General features: G+C 35.8%; 1 protein-coding gene across 14 annotated transcripts in view; it reads right to left on the bottom strand.

Moving 5' to 3' along the window:
- The window catches only part of LOC6567858 (tight junction protein ZO-3), a 110510-nt gene that overhangs the window by 26434 nt on the left and 72064 nt on the right, over nucleotides 1-12012 (bottom strand). The gene's annotated exons all lie outside the window — the stretch shown is intronic.

Raw genomic sequence — 12012 nt, 5'->3', positions numbered from 1 at the left:
TTTATGGGCCATACACTGTTAGCCATTTTATCTGACCATGTCCAAAATGTGTGATGTCAGTCCCCAAATCAAATGTAGACCGCATTCGAGATAGGAGTGCCTTAAGTGATCTGTTTAATTTGCTAAACACCTCCTGCAGTGCTTTAACCTCTTTGGTCTGCGTCTGCATTTGGATGCAATGCAATTTATCAACATTCTAATGATTTTTTAATCTATTTCGTTTCTGGGTGCTGTACGCATTTCCCAGGCATTTTCAAGGAGACCTCAGGCCTCAGGTAGTGGCAGTGACAGCAATTAAAAAAAAAAAGGTCTTTCAGCCCAGGGGCAACCCTGGTCTTTGCCAATGCAGGTAGCAGGCATAGACATGAGCATGTCTAGACAGGCACAACCGTGGATTGCAATCTGTGCAACACGTTCCACACACCACTGGGGCTGCGACTGTTGCCATGCGGACCAAATCGCTAAACAATTGACTTTGCTGCATGCAACACTAAAATGCAATCAAGCGTTAACATTTGTGTGCAAATGTTTTTTCCCTTCCTCCCCTCAAAGGGTGGCTATCAAACTGCACAAAATAACAAGTCTTCTTGCAATTGTCGAATTCACAAGTTTGCGACTATTATATACACTGCGAAGGAAGTGGAAAAAAATATGAAATTATTTTTGGAAATACACTTGACGAAATATCTGTAACTGTTTCATATTTTTATTTATAATAATATAATGAGCAAACTTTATTTAGCGTTAATTTTAGTGTATGCTTAATTACAACAGACAACTCTCCCAATTGGTTCCAGAGTATATCAAATTGTAAGTGTTGACTCAGCGCCAACAGTTCTCACTCAAATATATTTATTCGCAAATGCGAAAGTTAATGACTTTTAAATATGATGGTGTCTGATTGTTTATTATGCTGCAATAAACATGTTTTTTTATTGGTACTAATGTACTTTCACATGAAACTGTTGTATTTCGATTTGATTGAGAATATGCATGCAGGTCGACCTCAGAATAGGGTGGCTCAGTTTGTTAACTGATATTTAAAATTTTAATTTAAAAGTTGATGAGGAATTTTGAACTATTATATTTAATTTTAATGTTTATTTATTAATTTAAAAGCTGATTAGGTATTTGAACTATTATATTTTATTTTAATGTTTATTTATTAGTGAATTGGAAAGAAAAATACCTAAAAATAACCACAATTTGGTGCATGGCTTGCTTGCAACACTATTCTATTCTGGTCGTAAAATCAAGTAGAATCGAAAGGTTTTTTGAATAATTATATTTTACAAAAGTAGTTATCGAAATTACTCGGAGACCTATTGGGTCTCTTCCATTTTTAATTTGATTTTACGAGAAATGCTTTAATTTTATAATCAACATAAAAACATTTTTATTTATCATTTTGCTAATAATGCAAATTATTATTTTATTTTTAATTTTTTTGTTTTCCTGACTCCAATTTATATTGTATTTTAATGACTAACAATTTGATAGTTTTGAAACTGTTTCAAATTCCAGCATAGATCACCTTAATGCACCTGCATTTGCATGGAAGTCAGATTTGGAGTATTTAATGTGCACGTGGGACTGCTATTTTGATGGCACAAGGACACAACTGGGATTGCAGCCGTGGCAATGGTGGCAAGCAGGATAAGCTTTCGTTGTCCTGTCGCTCACGTTTGACATGCGACGAGTCGTCTGCGGCGATTAACACGACAGAAGGATGCGGCAGGAATGGAGCTAAACTGCTATTTGGGGAATAGCGTTGATGGCGACGAGGCTATTTGGCAGAGAATTTCAATAATTTACATTTGCATATTGTCGTCGATGGGCACGTCCCTTGGCATGTGTCACAATGTTGCATGTTGCCATACTGCCGCCAAATGAGGCGTCTGAGTGGCTGCTGCAGTTCCCATTTGGTAAGCATATTAACAAGTTTTATGCCGGCGCGACGTGTTAATGTTTAAGGTCATGCCTGCAAAATGTCCTTGCATAAATCGGTGTCGCCCCTAATAGTCAAATGAAGTGAGCATCAGATTGTGTGCGGCAGTTGTAGTAGGTCGATAACTCTTTGGTCATTTGTTGGCATCCAAATGGATTGTGTATGCCCATTTTTGTGTGTCGAGTGTGTTTTTCTTTCTTTTTTGAGACCATTTGTTTCTTCTCTGTTTCGAATGCGTGCGTGGTACGTGCTTCAACTACAAAACTCTAGATTTCTAGATTTCATAAATTGGGCAACGGGGAAGAGAACACACACATGAAAAAAGAGTAGAAATAGAAAAAAAAAGAAAAAAACAAAAACAAAAAAACAAGACACACTGAGGCACTGAGGCATGCGTCGACAGGGTCACATTTCCAAGTGCAGTCGAGTGAAAATTAAAAAGCCCAAAGTCGATTGTCGGTTTCATGTGGTTGAGTTATGCTGCGCATGCGTGCAGTGGCAAGGGGAAAGTCCCTCAAGTACTTATATGTACATGTATGTATGTGTCTGCATGCATCTTGTATCTTGCATTTCCAGTTCCATTTCTTGGGCACGCAGAGTGGCACAAAGTGCGACAATGGGATTGGCCTGAAGTAGGCGAGTAGGTAACGTTTTTCAACTTATCATTCCTAAAGGTCAATGTGGCAGTAGTTGAGCCATTAGGATTAGAGACGCAGGGCTGCCACAGATCGTGTTGCCCGATCCATAATCAAATAGTTGAAGTGGGAAGAGTAGCAGACAACTTAGCTCAAAGAGATTGAAGATGATTTCAATTCAAATATAATTCAATTTATATTTTCTATTTAATTCTCTTTGGTTTTAATTACATAATAAGAATGGAACAGCTTATTTTTGTATGTACATAGAACTCTACAGGAGAATTATTCTTATATTATTGTAGTAAATTTCTAATTTAATTACTCTTTTTTAATTTTTACATTTCTTAGAATCATTTTTGTTTAATTATGGACTGTTTTTAAGCCACTCTAAATAAATAAAGGTTATGATTTTATGCAGATTTCAAGCTAGATTTAAATTGAATTTTACACAAGCTCATTATTAGTTGATCGACTTATAGATTTAATGTGGCTGTTCAGCTTTTTTTTACGAGAGATAAATACTTTGTTTCTATAGTGTTTGTATTAACACATCATTGCAACACCCATCTGCAACTTTAAAGGTATGTCAATAACTTTCACAGCCATTGCCCTTACAAGCCAGTTGAGTTTCTTTCATGCACGTTGGCAGGCAAAATGAAAAACTCACAAGTATCCACAAGCACACACACATACACACACACACACAGACACAGAGATCCTTTCACTTGTCACAGCAACACACATACAATGCTCCCATTGCCCTGAGCAAACAACTCGTACTCCCATTTTAGATGCGACCTGCTCGAGAAGGAAACACGGCTCTATGTAAACAGGAAACGGAATGAAGGCTCCGGGATACGGAACACTTTTCGAGCGCGCACTCTTATGCAAAGGTAAACATTTTGAAATGAGTGTGTAATTTTCTATGGCAAACAGCAGCAGCAAAGGGAAAGCAAAAAGGGAGCAAACTGGCAACATGACAAGCAGACATGTGAAGTGCAAAGAAACATGCCAAGTCCTGTATCAAAATCAAAATCAGATTTTTATTCAAAACACTCACATTGCAGCGCTTGATTTTCCTCCTTCTTTATTTTTTTGGAAAGTGCCACAAAATTAAATCATTTTGGCAGCAATGCTCCTTTGGTTTGTGATTAGAAATGAATTTCTTGATCAAAATAAATAATCAATTATTTAAAGTAAAAAAAAATATATATAATAAGATTATTTATAAATCGTCCGTGTGTTGATAATAAAAGTTATCAATGGTGTTATCCTTAAATGTAAATGTAAATGGATTCAAATATATATTTGAAATAGCCTTAAAAGTATGCTACTAAAAATGTTTGATTATTATTTAGTGAGAGTAGGAAAGGAGCTGTAGTATGCTATAAGGATAATATCCGTATAAACATTGCATATCTGCTGTAGACAAACAACATTTCGCCCTTGGCCTTAAGCCATCATAATTGTGTAAACAATTTGTATGAACAAGTTTATATCTGGTTTATTACTGGCAATTAATTTAATGACAATATTTGCATGAGTAATTTCTTCAATCGACTTTGACGATTTTGCATTAATCAAACATTTAATTGTCGAGAGACAACTATTTGCAACTAAGTGGTTAGGTGCATTAGAGAAACCCACGCTTCAGCTGCGATTATCTTTATTGCACTCGATCAATACTAACAACAAAACTGAATGCTTCAAATATGCATACAAATTTATGGTATTATTTGCTGCATTGTAATTGATGTAAACTATGTGACAACATCAACGCCAGCTCTATTAAACACCCACACAACGATTTAGTCGCAATTAGCTTGGCTAAGCAAATAACTGACTTCGGTTAAGCGCAAATGTATCCAAATTGCTGTTGTGGTTAGCTTATCCATTAGGCCTGCGGCACTGAAGCTTAAGATTCGACTTCGAAATACACTGAGACTAATGTAATTCTAGTTGGCAAAACCAAATCATTGAAGGATACAACTAATATCCTCTTGTACCTCTGCTGTCAGGGTATAATAACATGTTGATGGCAATATGACAGCCATTATGTGATTGGATGGGGAGACAGCAAAAAAAATGACAACTTGTTGTTAAGCGACGCTTCAGCGATTCCTTATATATATATACATCTACTAGATATGCAATTAAGTGCCATGTTACATAAAATTTGCCAGCCATTCGACTGGAAAATTAAAAACTACCATTAACCGAACAGAGTCTGGGCTCTATTTTGTTTATATACTAGATAGAGTGGTCATATGTGAAGCCGTAGTTGAGTTGTTGGTCGCTCGTCGGGCGACTATTCAAAAATGACTTTTGCTTATTATGGCCCTTGATGGGGCACATGTCCAAATGATGGCCAGCACTTACAGCCGGGCCAATTAGGCATCGCGTTGCACGATTAAAGATTTCATACTCACGAATATGCCCCAGGGGCATGCGATTTGGCTAAAGGGAACGCTTAACTTACCTGCAAAGAAACAGAAGCGAAATTAAATAATTACATTATTATGGTAAACATATAGAGTAATCGAGTAATCATAATAAACATTATATAAAAACTCCACAGTCAAGGAGTATACGGAAAAAAATCGAAAGAATCCGGTCGCGGTATGCCATATCAAAAGGTAATTAATTCTTATAAAAAAATATAAAAAAAACAACAGCTTGTAGCCATTTCTATTCAGGCATTATTCGTGTTGGTATTTTCGACTCGAAACTCAACGCGAGCACATTGTTATTTTATTTTAGCCGATGAATCATAAATAACGTTGGCATTCAATCATTGTATTCAAATGTTGCTCCACAAGAGGGTCAGTCAACAAGAAATCAGCACAAGCTCATATGTATGTAAAATGAAATTCACAAGAGTCGCAGTCGCAATTAGTATGCGAAAACGAGCCAAATAAATAAGGGAACATCAATTAGAGTTCGGAGAATGAGCGCAGGGCATCGCCTCAGTCACTTTGGGCTAAATTGCGTTAAAGGTCTGTGTTCTGGCAGATGACTGGCTAATGTTTTATTCAGACTTGGTATGATTTGCATATCAAATTGCTTGTTAGCTTCTTTTTTCTTTATTTTGTTATTGTTTTGTTTTGGATTTAAGAATAAAATGGGTTCCCCCTCCAAAAAAATAACTTTCACATGCACTAAACCGGAGAAGAGAGTGAAAGGTTGTCAAATTGGGAAAATGTTAACCTTAAAAGTGCAAATTGATTTCTGATTTCGATATCATATATGTAGCAAATTCACATAAAATGCATTCAATACACTTAAGCGTCGTTTATTGTTCGTTTTTACTCTTTATTATGGCAAAGGCAGAGGCATGAAAAAGCAACAAATTAAACTATGACATTTGAGTGGAAAAGTGTGTCACAAAAATTAACGAAGGCGGCAAGCGACCCACGCAAAATCACATAAAAAGATTTTCAAAATAATTCAAAGGTGTGAACACTGGCATTGCCCAATGAAGCGATAGAAAAAACAATCACTCCCCATGGAAAAGTCTTCATTGTCTCATAAACATAAACGAAATAGATGTTTATATACATATTTTACATCACTTCGATAAAATAGGTTTAGTAAAAATCCAAAAATAAATATTTTAAATACTTTTTAAATACAAACAATATTAGATCTATCTGCGTATTTGAGCAAATGAGCTGGTATTGGTGATCTTTTTCATAAAAAGCTTTGACAATACCAGTTTAAAGCTGTAAGCCAAGCTTTAAGCTTTGACTCCAATAGCAAACTTTAATTGTTAAGCCTTCTTGTGAGTCAGGCACTTCTCGGAATAATTGTATCTATTGATTGTAATTCTATAGTTATTTGCAATTGAAATTTAATAATTGAATTTCTTTTGATTGAGTGAATAGCCAACACTACCAGAAATGGGAACGCAGCAAAATAAATGTAGAAAAATCACAGAGCGTGGATGAAATTTCAATTAAACAAGAGCCTGGAACAAACAAAGGATGCAGAATGAGTAAATACAAATTGAGAAAATGCAACTTCAGCTGATTGGCCAAAATGAATCATGGCCGAGAGTCAAAGCAGCATTGCCACAATGAATGCTGGCCAAAAACAAAGGGCTCGTTGAAATGAAAGAAAAAACACCGCAGTAACCAACCACAGAGTGAGACAACTGTCACTTAAATCCACTTGGCAGGTGTTTAATGTGCCAATAAAAGTAAACCATAAAAAAATAGAAAAGTAAATAAAAATAAAAATAAAAAGGCGTAAAACTTTGGAATGTGCAGCAGTTGGTTCTGCTTGATTTGATGCGAACGACGAGCAATACGAATTGATATTGCAAAGAGTAAGAATATTAAACTCTTATGCAAATATTTGTTGAAGGTACGCAGAACCGGTTTTTTTTTCTTCATTTTTTGGTTCTGTTTTGGTTTATGAATCAATTGTGTGGAATTTGTGTCTTTATTAACTGGGTGCGGTATGCATTTAGACAAGCACAGCATGTTGAAGTTGTATAGCTCGATATATTTATATATATATATTATATGTATATTCAATAAGCTATTCATGAATGCATCCAACGCATGACTGCAGCTCATTTCCTAATCAATTGCATAGACAATTTGTAAGTCTTGTTGCCTTTGTCTGCTACTTAAAAGCGCGTTGTTTATGCTTGATGTTGTTGCTGCCTGTCCGTCTGTCTGTCTCTCGGCTTATGTGTCTGTTGTGCCAGTGACTCGGTTTCTGTCCGGTAGTTTGTCCGGTGGCTTGTCATCGGTTTCGTAAGCAAACAAGTCTGGGCTTTTGAGTGGCTCTCAGGAGCCACATGAAAAATGCCGTCACATTCAGCGACCACATTTTTGTCGGACGGACAGCAGCAAAAAGCAGAAAAAAAAACAAGAAAAAATAATAATAATAATAAATGGCAAGCAAATGCAGCTCGAACGCATTTTACACATTTTCGAATCTTTTATCTTGTATCTTGTAAATTTAGCTAAATTCAGCTATGCAGCAGCAATTGCAAACTGGCTCACACAGCTTGGCTTTTGTTTTAGCTGTTTAACAAGACCTGGTTTCTATTTGAGTTTCAATTACAGTTTCAGTTTCAGTTCGAGTTCCAGTTAATCAAGATTGTCGCTTTAGATTTCGATTTCCATTTCCATTTCAAAATGCTAATAAATCGCTGCTAATAAGCTCGTTTCAGTAAAAATACTTATTGTGTGAATTTTGTGAATGGCGGCAGCAAAAGCTGTTTAATATCTTTAGACCTGAGAAGTGGCACAAGTCGAACGACATTTTTTCCTTACCGCTATTTGAAGGTGAAAACTTAAGTTTATGTTGCAGGTGCTCTGAGCTACTAATGATCTTATTGTCACTGTATTTGTAAGAAAACTCCCATTATATGCATAAGCAAGTAGATTCCATTTATCCGATTTATAGTAATCTTGCTCATTATTATGGTGTTGGGCTTAAAGAACTTATTAAGCCCAAATCTGTTCTCTCGTTTACCATAAGCAGATCAACTTTATCTCATTTCATCTACAATTCAAATCGATTTCCGACAACAATCAAGATACAATTGTAAAAATATAGCCATACAATTAATCAAAACGTATTTCAAACTGAACAAACCAATATCAGCTGGCCAATTCCATAATGAAAGGCTTCTAGGGTATCAGCTAGTCGTGCTGCTGTTTCAACTATAAAATTCAAACTTGTTTGCGCATAAGCCAAAATTGCTTTCTCATAACTCATGGTATTTAAAATGTTTATGAATTGATTGTTTACTATTAATTCTGTGGGCTTCAGTTTAAAAGCTTCTTAGGAAACAACTAATTTGTAATAAATTTATTGCTTTACTTTTTATTGCTTTATTGATATTCTTTATGTTCTTTTTTTTTCCTTTATTTATATACTTTTTTGATGGCATTTTCCTCGTAATTTGAACTTTTAAAGAATTTTGATATTTTGTGAGCAATAAAGAAATCCAATGTTTTTTCTTATATGTACAATAAACCATATCATAAAGTTAATCACAGTTTTACTAACAAGCAAATTCAAGTAAAAGCGCATAGAGGAACAAATCCGTAAACAATCATCGAGTTAATTGCATGACGAGGAAATTACAAATAGAGGAGGAAAAAACCACCAACAAAGGGGTAAAACAAGAAGAAGCAATTTAAGCTCACGTGACTAACACAATACAGTAGCTAAATTAACAATTTTACAGCTCAATCGAGCATTGCGCCCCCAAATGGGCCACTGAACAAGTCATGCCAAGCATTTTGTGCACTGCTCGCTTCTGGGCAAAGGGCTTCATCAATGCTTCATGCCAAACAATTATTAAGATTAACATGGCAACCAGCGCGTGGAACGGCGGCAGCTCGAGCGGCGGGTCGAGCTCCCTTTCATGGCCGTGCCCAGCATGATTGCCAGAGCTGGGTTCCATGCACCCCAATGTGCCCCGTAGCCATATATTCATGGCAGCAAGCAAGCCAATGTGCTTCAACGATTTCAAATCGATACTGAGGCAGCATTCAATTGTTGTTTGATCGTTGCAGTTCACGGCCTGTTAGATAACTTTCGAATCCGAGAGTCCAGCAGACCCAGCTGCAGAATATAATGGCGTTAAATTACCAATATAAATCAATGTGTTAAACGAACTTGTGAGCCGCAGAATGGCAACACAAACACACGCACACACAACACACACACACAGACTCACAACAATACTTTTTGTTATGCCCAACACCCGCATCTGACAGACTGGCTCGAAACATACTCAATTCACGGGCGGTAGCAAGTCTCCAAAGGGAGTGGGGGATGTGGGGGACCGAAGAGGTTTGAGCAAAGGGCGAGCCGAGCCTGGGGCCGGTTTACAAATCTTCTGCACTCTTGGATCTGATCCGCATTGAAAAACCAGTTGAACAACTTGTCTTGATTCTGAAGACTTTTTCTTTCTTTCAAAATGAGTTGGTTTCTTTTTGAACGCTCTCTTAAATCGTTTATCTTTGAGTGGAAGAGAGTCTACTCAGCAGGCATGTGTTTTTTATTTATATATATATATATATATAGATTTTTTAGGGCGACATTAAGACACACAATTCGTGTTTGTGTGTTATATTCTTGTTGCTCCTCGAGCAGATCGAACCTTTTTTTTCCATGTAGCTTGTAGCATGTGAAACCAGTTTCTTTATGTGTAGAGATTTTTTATTGTGACTTTCCGCTTGTATTTGCTTTAAGTTCGGGTTTTTTGTCTGTCTTTTTTCTTTGCTTTCAGAAATCGGTTTAAAGGATTTGTGTGGCGTATTTGTGCACATAAATTGCGGCTTAAGGTGTTCCAAAATGTCTTCATAAATTTGGCAAAAATATAATGTTGAGAAAGACACAATCATAAAGTAGGTAAAATAGTAAAAAGAAATGTTTATGTACTTGAAATTAATATTTCCCAGAAAGTATTTTAGATAAAGACTTCTGAAAGTCTTATTAATAAACTGGGAACTCTCATTATTATTATTGTAACTTAATAACTACATTTATACAAACTAGTTACTTAGAAACGTTCACCATCATTTGTGAGCAATACTTTTTATTGAATCCCAATACAAAATGTGCTACGAGCGTAATTTGATGATCAGCACATAAATTATCAACGCATATTATTATTTTTATTTATATGAATTACTTAATATAAATATTGTTTTCGTCGTTTGATTTGCTGGTCGATAAAAAGTGAATGCCAGCTCCATCGAGCAGCGCCCAGATTGGTCAAGCAATGTCAAGTTTCTCTAGTTAATAGTCTCGGCAGGGGAGCTAGGGGTATACGTACTCCGATACTCAATCAACCACATTTTCCCCCACTGTGCTGTTTCTATGTGTGCGAAGGCGTGAGCAATTGACCACGGCACAGTATTGCTCTTCTTATTAAATACCATTTAATTTCTTTGGACACAATTAAAAGTATAGTATAGAATTCATGGTTTCTGCTTACATGTGCTGTGAAGTTAATTACGCGATGCGTATATATAGATATATATATATTGATCAACACATTAGTTGAGTCGACCTAAACTATCTTGATGAAATTTGAAATATACTCGGATCACTTTATCATACAAATACTAAAGAACTCTCGCTCGGAAGATGACTTCACGTAAGAACTGTTTACGGATTAGTCATAATCAACAATCAACATCAGACTTCTACATCATATAGCTAGACACATCAGTCAGTAATAGAAATTTATGGTGAAATTTGGTTGTCGGCAAGGCTGTGTAATCGTTGGCGTGTCTAAGATGCTCATCCATTTTTAGTTTATAACTCAAATTTACACGTCTTAAATTATTGAAATAAATACTTATCTATCATATATATATAAACAATAGAGCAAGTCTTAATTTGTTGAGCTGCAGGTGAATTAACCGTTCCTTAATTTACTCAAAACTGTTTTTATTTTAAAATACTTGTTTAACAAGCTAAAAAAGTCACACATTGCTTTGAAATACATATTTTATTAAAATGTCATTAGTTTTCTTGTTATTCTTTAAAGGTTTTTGCTTTCATCAATAATTTTCATTGATTGCTATCGAAATCAAAGCAAACACTTTTGCAGACATGCGAACAAAGCTCTTTGCGATTGGTCAACATGAAAGTGATTTCTTTATGATGCACTAACTAAATCGGAGGACCACAATTGTTATCAAAAGCCATTAATTTGGGGAACGTCAACGCCAAAAAGTTTCACTTTCAAAACTTCATTAATTTTATGTGTACAAGTTTTTTTTTTTTTTTTTTTTGATTGGGAGGGGGCAATTGGCAAGGGGCACGCCTCCAGTAGCCGTGGCAGCTCCGTATACTCCTCAAGACGTAACGCCAAATTTTTAATGACAGTCCCGCTGCACATGCGCCTAGTTGCAATGCTTTTTTATATAATTTAGTTGCTTGTTTTGTTTTTTTTTTTGTTTTTGTTTTTTGATTTCTTTATACCCAGCATGGCGCATGTGCTGGGCATATTTGTTGAATTATACACTTTATGTTAATTGGCAACGATCCAAAGTGGCTGGTTTTTCATCTTTTCGCGGTTGTTGTTGTTTTAGTTGTTTTTGCTTTTATGGAGTTTCGTGCTTGTTTACGATATTATCAGTGAAATTGTGATTGATGCTTGAAAAAAAACCAAAACAAAAAAGCAAAAAGAAAACTTGGCCATGCAACCGAAAAGAGTGTATCAATTCATTTGGGAGGGGAATTAAACCTTTGGCATCGTTGCTTTGAAATCTTATTTAATTAATAGCTCCAGCTAATCAATGGTTCATGTCAAATCTTTGAGCTCTCCTCTACCATTTGTCTAACCGGACTCAACAATTTGTCGCATTAAATGCAATTAGTTGCCACACGTTGAATTGTTGATGTTGTTGTTGTTGTTGCTATTGCTGTTGTTGTCTCTTG

Source organism: Drosophila grimshawi, unplaced genomic scaffold (assembly GCF_018153295.1).
Source record: "Drosophila grimshawi isolate 15287-2541.00 unplaced genomic scaffold, ASM1815329v1 contig_311, whole genome shotgun sequence".
Taxonomy (NCBI): domain Eukaryota; kingdom Metazoa; phylum Arthropoda; class Insecta; order Diptera; family Drosophilidae; genus Drosophila; species Drosophila grimshawi.
The sequence above is the reverse complement of the archived record's forward strand: the minus strand, read 5'-3'. Positions and strand labels throughout refer to the sequence as shown.